Source organism: Narcine bancroftii, chromosome 6 (assembly GCF_036971445.1).
Source record: "Narcine bancroftii isolate sNarBan1 chromosome 6, sNarBan1.hap1, whole genome shotgun sequence".
Lineage (NCBI taxonomy): Eukaryota > Metazoa > Chordata > Chondrichthyes > Torpediniformes > Narcinidae > Narcine > Narcine bancroftii.
In genome coordinates this window covers 70455187-70467761 of record NC_091474.1, presented here as the reverse complement: position 1 = coordinate 70467761, position 12575 = coordinate 70455187, and the positions used below count along the sequence as shown (strand labels likewise).

The 12575-nt window shown below is 41.5% G+C and overlaps 1 long non-coding RNA gene across 1 annotated transcript in view; it reads left to right on the top strand.

Moving 5' to 3' along the window:
- The first annotated feature begins 4035 nt into the window (after positions 1–4035).
- The window catches only part of LOC138737525 (uncharacterized), a 31688-nt gene continuing 23148 nt past the window's right edge, over positions 4036–12575 (top strand). Inside the window, exon 1 of the long non-coding RNA XR_011340999.1 lies at positions 4036–4220. This is a non-coding gene — a long non-coding RNA (uncharacterized lncRNA). The remainder of the gene's footprint in view (positions 4221–12575) is intronic.

The window sequence follows — 12575 nt, the reverse complement described above, 5'->3', positions numbered from 1 at the left end:
CCCTGTCTCCCTCCACTGCCCCCCCCACTGCCCCCTTACATACAGATCCATTCAGTGTCAGAGCTTAAATATATTTTAAGTATATAGAGTGCAGTTGGGGAAACTGTTTTTGCATATATAATAGTTACTTTTATGCTCTTTTTTGTTCCTTTTTATTACTGTATCTGGGCTCCTATGTGGTCCAGGTATGGCTGTCAGACATTTACAAAAGTGTCATATTTATTCTTTAAGTTATATGTGATTTTTTTTCCATAGCTGTTCATTTCCACAGTCCATCATACTATAAGTAGAGGGGAGGCAGACTTCCAACTGATCGTGATACATTTTTTCGCTACCGCCAGTGCTATTTTTATAAACGAGATTTGATAGTTGTTTCCATGAAATTACCTAATAGATACAGCTCTGGGTTACCTGTGAAGGCCACCTCTTGTTATCCTGGTTAAAATTTCTACGATTTCTTGTCAAAATAAACTCACTTTCATGCATGTAGATAAGTTCTTGTCTCAATCCCACATCTAAAACACATTTCCGAAATTTTAGCCCACAGTCCCATGTCAGTTCTTCCAGTGCAATTCTTGGTATCTTATTATTTCATAGGAGCTGTCTAATATGGCTGTTTAGTAGCTTTAAAAAGTTTATAGGTAACGGAATTGGCAGTGATTGGAAAAGGTATTGTAGTCTTGGCGTTACTTTAGTTTTGATGCAGTTACTCCTTCCCACCAGAGTGATTGGTCAGTCTCTCCATTTCTGCAGGTCTCTTTCTATCTTTCCAAGAAGAGGAACATCATTTAGTTTGTACAGATTTTGCAAGTTATTGTCAGTTTCTATTCCAAGATATTTTATTCTATTTAAATTTACTTCCTTTTTGGTATCTTTCATATTCAAAATTTGTTAATCTCAATTTTATCCATATTTATTTTGAAGCCTGATATTCTTCCATATTTTTCTAGTTTTATGTAATTTTTTCCAAAGATTTAGCTGCTCTGATAGGTAGAATAGCTCTTCAGCAAATAGATTGATTTTGTGTTCTTCTTGCCCGACTTTGAAGCCCTTTATATCTGGAGCCTTCCACAAGAAGTACATCCTCCATGGATCCTCAGGGTAATATATGTTTCAATCACATTTGCTCCCATTCTTCAAAATTCTAAACAGATTTCAGCCAAATCTTTCCAACATCAGGAGAGAGGAGAGAAAGACGGAGAGGGAATGTAAGAGAGAAAGTGAGAAGGAGGGCATGAACGGGGGTGAGAGGGAGGGTGAGAGAGTAGGGGAGAAAGAGGGAGAGAGAACATGTGAGAGTGTGTGAGTGAGTGATAGAGAGGGGGCATCCTTTCAAATGCTGAGAAGACCAGTACAACATACAGTAAATAAATGGAGCCAGAATCATTGGTTTTTGTCTCTCTCATATAGACCAAACATCCCTCCTTTTTTCTCTTTCTTTCCTCTCTTCCCCTTTCTCCCTCTCAATCCCCCTCTCTGCCCCTCTCTCCCTCTATCACTGTGGCCAGGACTGAGGGCTTGAGCTACAAAGAGAGTCAGGGCCTTTATTCCCTGGAATATAGGAGGCTGAGGGGTATGAAGCATGGATAAAATTAATGCTCACAGGTTATATGATCCTAGAACTAGAAGGCATAGGTTTAAGGAGAGGGGGGAGTGAGTTAACAGGAACTTGATCTTTACTCACTCAGAAGGGAGTCCATCACTAGAATGATCTGCCAGAGAAAGCTATAGATGTGGGTACAATTAGAATCTTTAAAAGGCATTTGGACAAATATATGTAGTTGGGATTTAGAAGAATGTGGGTCAAATTCAGGCAAATGTCATCTGAATACCCACAAGGTAGGTATGAATTATTGGAGGTGTTGTGGACAGCAAGGAAGGGTTTCAAAGCTTGCAGGAGGGATATGGACCAGCTGGAGAATGGGCTGAAAAATGGCCGATGGAACTTAATAGCAAACAAGTGAGAACTGCTGTATTTTGGAAAGACAAACCAAGCTAGGATATACATAGTAAATGGTTGGGCACTGACTAGTGTGGTAGAAGAGAGGGATAAGGGAATAAATATACATAATTCCCTGAAAGTGGCCTCACAGGTGGATAGGGTCATTAAGAGAACTTTTGGGACATTGGCTTTCTGAAATCATATTGAGTATAAGAGTTGGGATGTTATGGTGAAGTTACTTAAGACATTGGTGAGGCCAAATTTGCAGTATTGTGTGTAGTTTTGATCACCTAACTACAGGAAAGATAGAAATAAAATTAAAAGAATGCAGATAAAATTTAGTACGATTTTTCTAGGTCTTGAGAAACTGAGTTTCAGGGAAAGGTTTAACAAGTTAGGACTTCATTCCCTTGAAGAATGATGGGAAATTTGAAAGAGGTATACAGAATTATAATGGCTATACCTAGATTAAATGCAAGTAGGCTTCTTCCACTTGAGGGTAGGTGAGAAACAAACCAGAAGACATAGGTTAAGGGTGAAAGGGGAAAAGTTTAAGGGATAATTTCTTTGCACAGAGAGTGGTGGGAGTGTGGAACTAACTGCCAGCTGAAGGGGTAAATGTGGGCTCAATTTTAGCATTTAAGAAGAATTTGGACAGGTACATGGATGAGAGAGGTATGGAGGACTGGGTGCAGGTCAGTGGGGCAGGGAAAATAAATTGTTTTGGCACAGACTAGAAGGGCTGAAGAGGCCATTTTCTGTGCTGCAATGTTCTATGGCTCTATGGAATGATTTGAGCTGAAGGATTTGTTCCATGATGTAATGCCACATGATTCTGCTTGAAAGTCAATTTGGAAGATAATCATCATTTGTCAAAAAGGAAACAAGACCCAATCACTGATTATGTGAACAAACCTTGCACTTTCTTTCTGGGAGATTCCTGAAGATTATTTATTGGTGTCCTTTCCAGTAAACAACATTTACAATTTATAGGCACTGAAGGGCATTTTTTGTTTTGCAGCTCAGCAGAATACGTGGAGGGTGATGAGTGGTACGAAGATACAGGAAGGGCTGGAACATTCCTCCAAGGACCACAGAAGAACTTTGAGCCTTCTGCTCTGTTCTCACCTTTCCTTGGGGACTGTCTATTTCATCCTCCATTCTCAGCGATCCAGTCATTTCAAATCCTCCTCAGAGATGTTAAAATGTCAACAGCTTGACATCTAGACGGTGGGAGGTGAAAATACTCACGTTGCCACCTTTCAGCCCAATCTATTCTTCCTGCACAGTTAGTTTGTTTACAGTTCTTTGTTTGTTCCAGTGTTTCATGCTGCTTACAGTTTATTTCCCACAGTCAGTGCCAAGGGGTGCATTCGCAGGCATTGCCACCCCCCCCAGAATGAGTCATTGTGCCCCCCCCCCCACCACAGCACTAGTGTCACTAAAGTCACTAGTTTCCATGCGATATAAGCGGCACGTTTGTTTGTTATGTCGGAGTGGCCCACGGAGAAGGTTCATGGCAGGTACCACCACCAGCCCCCTCCCCCGCTGAGTGAGTTCTCGAACATCAGATTGTGCCCTCCCCCAGGCAGTTACACTAATGCCCCCCCCCCGATTAGACTTGTCCTGACACCGACCCTGTTGTTTTTTCACTAATTCTGCCATTGCTGCAGGAAAAAGGAATCTCAGCGTTGTATGTGATGTCATGCTCTCTGACAATAAATCTGAAATCTATTTTCTTTAGAGCGTTTAATAGTAATTCACACTGGTGTAAACCAATGGCAGCACCTTAATTTCAAGTCACGAGCTTTCAGTCAGTATTGAACTTTACGCTTTAGTCACTACATAATAGGCTGTGCTACATTCTTAAAGCAATTTGATCTGACTTTCTCCGAGGTATTAATCTGCCAAACCAAAAAAAATCTTTAAACACTGTGAAGGCTAAGAACCCGCTGAAATAAAACTGAAATATTCTCTGGAGGTTTTAGAAATGTAATGCAAGAGGGTTAATCTTTGAGATTTTTCATATGACCCTTCTTTCTCAAATTTAAAATCAAACAAAATTTAATTAACATTTTTCAGTGTGATTGTCTGGTCTTTGATGGTAGTGTATCTACCTCGACATTTTCCTCAAACTACCTCACAGCAGATCATCTTCAAGGCTGTGCAACCATACATGAGCTTGCTTATTCTGGCATTACTTTAGTGAACTGAAGATAGAACTTCAGTCTACTGGCCATGCTTAAATACTGCAGATCGACTGGCAACTCAATGGCAGGTAAGAGAAGTTGTTTTGTTGGATTTATTTTTAAACTCTGGAGATGAATGTAAGTCAAGATAAAAAAATATCATGAGATCAGAGTGAGATATCAAAGGGTCTTTGGTGGGTTATGAATTGGGCATCAGATTCAACCTCTACAAACCATACTCTCCTTGGCCCAATGTTTAACAGAGGATCTTCACTGCGCCTTTAATGGCTACATTATTTCACCTACTCATAACAAAAGATATAGGGGCACGAGTCGTCCATCTGGCCTGTCAAGCCTGCTCCACCATTCAATGAGCTCATGGCTGATCTGATCATTGACTCAACTCCACCTACCCGCCTTTTCCCCCATAGCCACAAATTCCTTTTTTTTAATGTAAAAATCTATCTAACTGAACCTTAAATATGTCTAATGACGTCACCTCAACTGCTTCCCTGGGCAGAGAATTCCACAGATTCTCTGGGAAAAACAGTTTTTCCTCATCTCTGTCTTAAATCTACTCCCCTGAATCTTGAGTCTATGTCCACTAGATTTTTCTCTTCCATTCACGGTCTTGCCTTATCCGTTCTGCCATGGTGCCTTCCACGCCAAGCATTTCCAGCACTTTCTGCTTTTATTATGGCGGAATATTGATGGGCACCTCTCGCTCCCTCGGGAAATCGTGACCATTATGAAATAACATTTCAAGGCTGGCAACATTTTTTTTGGTCATCAAACGTGAACTGCACTTATACCAGGTAGAATTAGCACATTAGAGTCCACCGTCCAAGTGTCATGGACTGTTTTCCACACAGCATGCATTGGTTTCATTTGGAGGTGAGCGAGGCTTCTCTAGAACTCACACAGGTCCTCATCCACTTGCCTAAGGCCACTGTGCGCTGAAACAAATAATTTTCTCTGTACAGAATTTAACTCATTCCGTAAATCCCTCATGGGTGTTTGCTGGCCTTAATTCATCATCAATTACTGTAGGTGATGCTGGGCAGGGGTGATTCTTTCTGCCTTGCTTCCAATGCAAGTAATTCCTTACCAAAATATGCGCTGCGGTCAGGTACTCAAGTCACTTACCCATTGCATCAACGTTTGCCTACTTCCACCTTGTAAGCCTTTTGCCATAAAAGCTAACCTTTCAACCCATTAAATGCATGACAGTTCTTTGTATTTCCTGTACTAGGAACCAAATCACCATGTATCATGGACTAATAATTAGCATTTTCATTTTGGCTTCCAAGAATGGATGATGTCACTGCTTTAGATTTCACTTGTCGAGTTCTTGCACACTTGGGTGATGTATCTGGAGCCATTACAAGTTCTCTGTGTCAGCCCCACAATTTGCGGGCCTGCCTTAAGTCCTTAACATAGATTGTAAATAGTTGAGGCTTGGACCAGCAGTAAAGGTTTGTTTAGCATGCTATGTATTAAGTTTATCCATACATAAATGCAGCAGAATAAAGCTCAATACAGAGATTAGAGTTCCAGAAGGAGATTGATTTGAACAGTGAGGGAAATGGTATTTTACCAGTTGTGGTTTGTTCAGGAGACTGGTGGCAGTGGGAAAGAAACTGCCTTTGAATCTGGTAGTGTCTGATTTCACCTTCTTCAATCTTCTTCCTGATGGTTGGAGGGCGAGAAGAGTGTGGCTGTGATGAATCCGCTTGTGTGTTGGCTGCTCCCACATGGCAACATGAGATGTAAATGGATTTGAAGGAGGGGAGGAAGATTTGTCTGATGATCTGAGCTGCGTTCATGATTCTGTACAGTTCCTTGCAGTTTTTGGAGGAGCATCCTCCACGCCATGCAGTGACACATTCTGACAGCCTGACGCTGTTGGGGAATGCCAGGAAAATGCCAAATTTTCTCAGGCTCCTGAGGAAGTGGAAACTTTGCTGCATCTTCTTGGCCATCACATTGACATGGTTGGTCCAGGTCCGGTTGTTGGAGATACCTATTCTGAGGAACATGGCACTGAGTGCCTTCTCCACCTCACTGGCTTGATGTGGACAGTGAAACAAAGCCCCACTCGTCTTCCTGAAAAGAGCAGCCTGCTTTATAGTCCTACTGACATTGACGGAAAGGTTGTTGTCCTGATACTGAGACATGAGACCATTTATCTTCTTCCTGTACTTTTCCTCACTGTTACTTAAACAGCAATGTCATCCACAAATTTATAGATGATGTTGGTCACACAATCATGGGTATCAGGGAGGAAAGGAACTGGGTATGCTTCCTTCTGGAGCACTGGTGTTGAGGTGATTGTGGAGGACGTTCTAGTTACTGATTGCCAATCTGAAAATGACCCATTTATGCCAACATTGCAAGCCCTTCAGAACTATTACTTTTTCCTCAAAGTCGCAGTCGGCCTTCCATCAGCAACTCTGCTCTCTTCTCCAGTCTTATTATAAGGAGTTTGCGTGTTTTCCTCGTGACCTGTGTGAGTTTTTTCCAGGCACTGCAGTTTCCTCCCACTCTGCAAAACCTATTGGGTTTGTAGGTTAATTTGGCGGCAATGGAATCAGATTCTATTATGTTGTAAATACATTGAATACATTTAAAAATCAAAACCGCAAGTGACATTGTCTGAGATTCTCAGTGACTATTCCTTCTCATTTCACTTCAGGGTAAGGTACTGGGCGGCACGGTTGGTGCAGCAGTTAATTCAACGCCTCAACAGTGCCAGCGATCGGGGACCAGGCTTGGGTTTGAATCCTGTGCTATCTGTAAGGAGTTTGTACATTCTCCCCGTGCTTTCCCCCGGGGATTCCAGTTTCCTCTCACCATTCAAAACGTACTGGGGGTGTAGGTTAATGGGGTGTAAATTGGGCGGCATGGACTCGTGGGCCAAAATAGCCTGTTTCATTGCTGGATGTCTAAATTTAAAAAAAAATTACATTTACATTTAAATATTTGCCGAAAATTGAAATAAACTTCTCACAGTGAAGAAGTGTAAAATAATCTGCCACAGCTGAATAAAATGGAAATCTGGAAAGTAGAACCGAGAACAGAACATTACAGGCCCTTTATCAGGCCACCTATATAAATCTACCTCACAACAATCTAACCATTCCTGACCTCATACCCATAACCCTCTATTTATATTACGTCCATGCACCAATCTAAGAGTCATTTGAATGTCCCTATTGACCCAAAATCACCACTACCCATGGCAATGCATTCCAGGCACCCACCACTCACTGTGACTTACTTACTTCTGACATCTCCCCTCGACTTTCCTCCATTCACCTTAAACAGATATCCTCTGGTATTTGCTTAGGTTACCCTGCCCCTTATAATTATATTTACCTCTATTAAGCCACCTCTTCTCCTTCAGAGCTCCAAAGAGAAAAGTCAAACTGTTGGATTGCATTTCCCAGAATGAAACATCATTCATTATCTGAGGTGTATCCCTCCTCTCTGCTTTCCTATCAAACCGAGTGTGTAGTTGTTAATTAATAAAAGTCCCACTGAAGTTGAAATAGGAGCCTCAAATATCAAATTTTCAGCAATTAAAGGATAAAATCTGTTTAAAGCATGCAGTCTTGCCAGCGTTGGAAGTTACGGCAGATTAGCTGCTCATCATCTGAGTGACAGTTTAGCATATCGGAAAGGCCAACTCATTTTTCGATCCATTAACCACTTGAAAACGTTATAAATGGAAAATCACACAATCAATGGATTCGTAGCCTGCACAGTGGAAATAAATGGCAAATTGCACTTCTATGGATAACAAACACTCATTAGATACTAGATTTGCAAAAGTCATTATTGTTCTGTTCAGAAATTCGATTTTATTTCAGTAATTTGTGAGAAATATAGAACACTCTAGAATACAGAAACAGGCCCTTTGATCTATCTGGTCTGTGCCGAACTACTGGACCTGCACCGTTACCCTCCCATCCATGTACCCATCCACATTTTTCTTAATGAAAACATGATTAGTAAGCTTGCCAGCGTCACGCTCACCACTTCAGCTGCCCGCTCATTCCACACTCTCATCACTCTCTGCATTAAGAAGTTCCTCCTAATGTCCCCTTTCAACATTTCACCTTTCACCATTAACTCCTGTCCTCTCGCTCTTGTCTCATCTAACCTCAGTGGAAAATGCCTGCCTGTGTCAATGAAGAATTGGCGTACGTACCAAATGTTTAGGAAGGAAGCCAATTTTATTTAAATTTAGACATACAGCACAGTAACAGGACTCTTCGGCCCATGGAAGCATGTTGTCCAATTATACCTAATTAATCTACACCCTGGTTCATTTCGAACAGTGGGAGGAAACCAGAGCCCCTGGGAAAAACCCCTGTAGTCACGAGGAGAATGTACAAACTCCTTACACACAGTGGTCCTGATGGATGGCACTCTAATGGTGTTGCACTAACTGTTACGCCAACCGGTTGGTCCTTCTTCCTTCTTTCTGTCCAGTTTTCTTCCTAAAAATATCCTTTCACTCACAACCCCATAGAAGCCACATTTTATCCTTCCCTTCCAATGAAGTGGTCAGCCCTTTGAAAGTGGAGACTTTTCCCTGAAGCAGGCCAGATCCAATTTCCCACTTATATATCCAGTTGTACTCAAATTTGGAAAGTTTAGGGGAAGGGGGAAAGAGATTTTGAGAGGTGATGAGGGAAATATTCATCATGCAGGATGCACTGCCTCAGAACGTGGTTGAAGATGGGTCACGGGCAACATTTAAAAAGTATCTACGGACCAAGTCCTGGCCAGTGAGGTAAAGATAGAAGGATGCCCTTGTGATTTGGGCCAAATGGCCTATTTCCATGCTGTACAAGATTCTAGCACAGTGAATCACCTCAGCTGCTTTGGACATGCCTGGGCTCAGGGAGAAACCATTGGATTTTATGTACATCCAGTTCAAATTATGCAAATTGTTTAGATGAAAACATGATTAGTAAGTGTGGGAATGTCACAGAAGTGTCTGATATTTGAGCTAGTTAAATCAGTTGCCAGAGATTACAGCAGGATCATGGGCAGGTAGGTAGAGGGATAGTTGATGGAATTTAATGCAGGGAAAGGTGAGGTTTTGCATTTTGGGAAGTATAACATGGGTAGGACCTACACAGTGATTGGTTGGGATCTGAGGAGTGTTGTACAGTAGAAGAATTTAAGAGTTCAGGTACATAGTATCTTAAGAGTGGTATATAGGTTGGGCAAAAGGTGTTCAACACATTGTCCTTCATCAGAGTTTTGAGTATAAAAGTTGAAAAGTCATGTGGCAGTTGTTTACAATGTTGGTGAGGCCCCATTTGAGTATCATGTATAGTTTAGGTCAACAAGATAAAGGACAGATATTGACAAGCTTGAGAGTGTGTAGAGATGATTTACCAGGATGTTTCCAGGACTTCTAGGCTTGGGTTATTGGGAGTGATTGAGCAGACCAGGACTTTATTCCTTGCTAACACAGGTGGATAAGGGGTGATTTCATAGAGGTCTACAAAATCATGGGTGGAATAGATCGGATGAATGTAGAGATCATTTTGCCCAGAGCAGGGGGTTCAGGAACCAGAGGATAGAGGTGAGGGGGTGAGATATCCTGAAGGATATCCTTTATACACAGAGGGTAGTGGGTGTCTGGAATGGGCTGTTGGGGTAAGTGCCTAAGGCAGGTACTATTGCAACATTTAAGAAAAGATTTGGGCCAATATGTGGATCGGATGGGTTTAGAAGGGTACAAGCCAAATGCAGCCAGGTGGAAGCAGTAGGTATGGGACATTTTAATTAATGTGGGGAATTTGGGCCAATGGGCCTGTTTCCACTCTGTGATCCTTAGTAATTGTCAATAGTTGAAACAATATTAATCTAACTTATTCTTGCAATGGTATTTAAACACTGGGTTTGGGTATGAACTACCCTGGAGAGAGGAGGTTAACAGGAAAAAAATTGACAAGCAAGAGAAAATTCACAGTTGTCTCCATATTTTACTCAAGGCTTTTTCCAGCCTTCAGCACTCCACCAGGTGGGTGATAGTCTCGCTCTTTTACAAAGTCCCTCTGTGAGCCGATCCCAGTTTACACCCAGCCTGGCATGTCAGCTCGTACACTCTCCTGTCCATCATGCTACCATATGGAGCACATCACATATGCTCCCAGACTGTTCACCCTCTGCCTCATTTTGCCTTGTGATTATCCAGTCGTTGATCATACTTCTGTGACAGAGTACATCGAGGTGTTTGGGAGATAAATTAGGAAAGGTTTGTTAGAGCAGGTCACACACAAACACTTTAAAATACAGAATTTTTGCAGGAGCTTTTGCAAGAGGGCTCAGACTCATGATGGACTGTCATTTGGAAAAGGCAACAAATGTAACAACAGGCAGTAGCAGCTTTGCCTGGAAAATGCAACTTGCCGTCTGGAGGGTCATGTGATCTTTGCAGGCAGAGAGCAGAAAAAAAGCAGGCAGAGAGCAGAAAAAAAGCAGGCAGAGAGCAGAAAAAAAGCAGGCTTTGCTCTTGGAGAGGAGAGGATGAGAGAGAGAGAGAGAGAGAGACATCGGTTCCAGAGGGACAAGCTGGCAAGGTTTGGAAGACGGCTTGGTCAAAGGAGAGGACTGGCTGTCCGGTGTTTCCCTTGGAATAGGACAAACAGAAAGGAACTCTGTGGTGACCTGAAACAAGAAAAGCTCTCTCTCTGAAAACCAACAAGCACTCTTCTAAGTGGGAACCATTTACCTGTTAAGCACCAAAGCCTGGTGAACTTTATTAATGTTAACTTCTGTGCACAGTACAAGTGAGATTGGACTGTGAACCAAAGAACTTTGTTGAACTAATGCGCTTAGCATTAGAAGAGGTTTAAGTAGGTTAAGTGAGTCAATAGAGATAAGTTAAAATTTGATTCTGTTTTCATGTTCAAAGATAATTAAAAGCACCTTTTGTTCAAGTAACCCTTGGTCATGGTGTATATCTATTGCTGCTGGATTTTAGGGTTCTCTGGACTCGTAACACCACATTCTGTGGTTTATAATGAGCACCTATGAACATTTAGTCACATGAAAGGTACAACTCAAAAGCATTTCGCTGTTAATTGTAGTCCAGAGAAACGGAATGGTTTTTCTCATAAATACTAAATCCAATGACAGTCTGTCGCAATGCACTTAATTTTGTATTCGAGAGGATAGCCACTTTTCATTAGCAAGATTCTTCATGCCTTTGCTGTAACTTACAACGGTGTCTATTCCATCTACCTTGACTTTTGGGTATTGGAGTTGTCAGTTGTGATTCCTTGCAACCCTTCTTAATGGTCCACCTTTTCACCCTATCTCGGCAGCTGATGGAAGTCATCAGTTATTAACTTGCTGCTCTGGCTTCTGTGCCCAGTTTTTCTGCCCCCATCTTTCCTGCCCTGAGCAAGATTTTGACAGCAGCGCCATTAACTCTGAAAATGAATCATTCTCCCTTTAAAAAGTACGTCACAGCTTCTTGACTCCTGCCTTGATTTTTTTTTTCCTCTTTCCATTGTCAGAATTCCTTCACGATAATATCTTCAGAGTTTGTGCGTAGAATGCCCTATAAAAGTAACTAATGACAGCCAGTCATGTTGGCTGAGCCATTTCTCAATGAAGAAAGCTCAGGAAGGGATTTCTCTTCACTCTTGCATTGAAGGTGTACTGTTTGTAGACGGCTTGAACAGCTTTGTGTGTTGAAACATTGGTGTGTTGAGTGCTTCATTAATTTTTGTTGCTGATCTTAATTTTACCCAAGTTGCATAATTTTATCTCACTCTTGAGTGACCTGGAGGTAACTCCCAGAAATGCTGTAGATGAGACAAGATACCCCCCAACTAACAAATCAGAACGGTTCTCCAGCACCTTGGTGATTAACGTTTGCAACCAAGTTCACTCGAACAATTAGTTCTTCTGGACAGTCTGCTGTTCAAAGATCAAGAGAATAGGTGCGAGGAGATGTTGGGCTCTGATGGCAATGTAGGTAGTCATTGTGATTGCTCAACCATGTTGCTGTGAAGCTTGATGTTGGACCATTAGCAAATATTGATCATTAAAGGGAATTTAAGAAAGACTGGAGATTATTTTTCACAGTCCAACTAAAATACAAACTATCTCAATGGAACAAATGACAACTTCCAGGTTCATGAACTTATCCCTGTTATGGAAAACCATTGACTGGTGTCACCACTATCTCACCTGCATTAGGGAATCAACTATCAGCTTCATTTTAAGCTACTATCATCCACTTAAACAACTCTCTTTATTTATTTGATATTTTATGCAATTTAAAATCAATATATCAAGACATTTTTAGTGCTGTTGTTACGGGTTATATTATGTTATATATAAATGTTTTTAAAAGAGATAGATTGTGGGGGTTTAATGTGTAGGTCACTTCACAAACAGAGGAACAC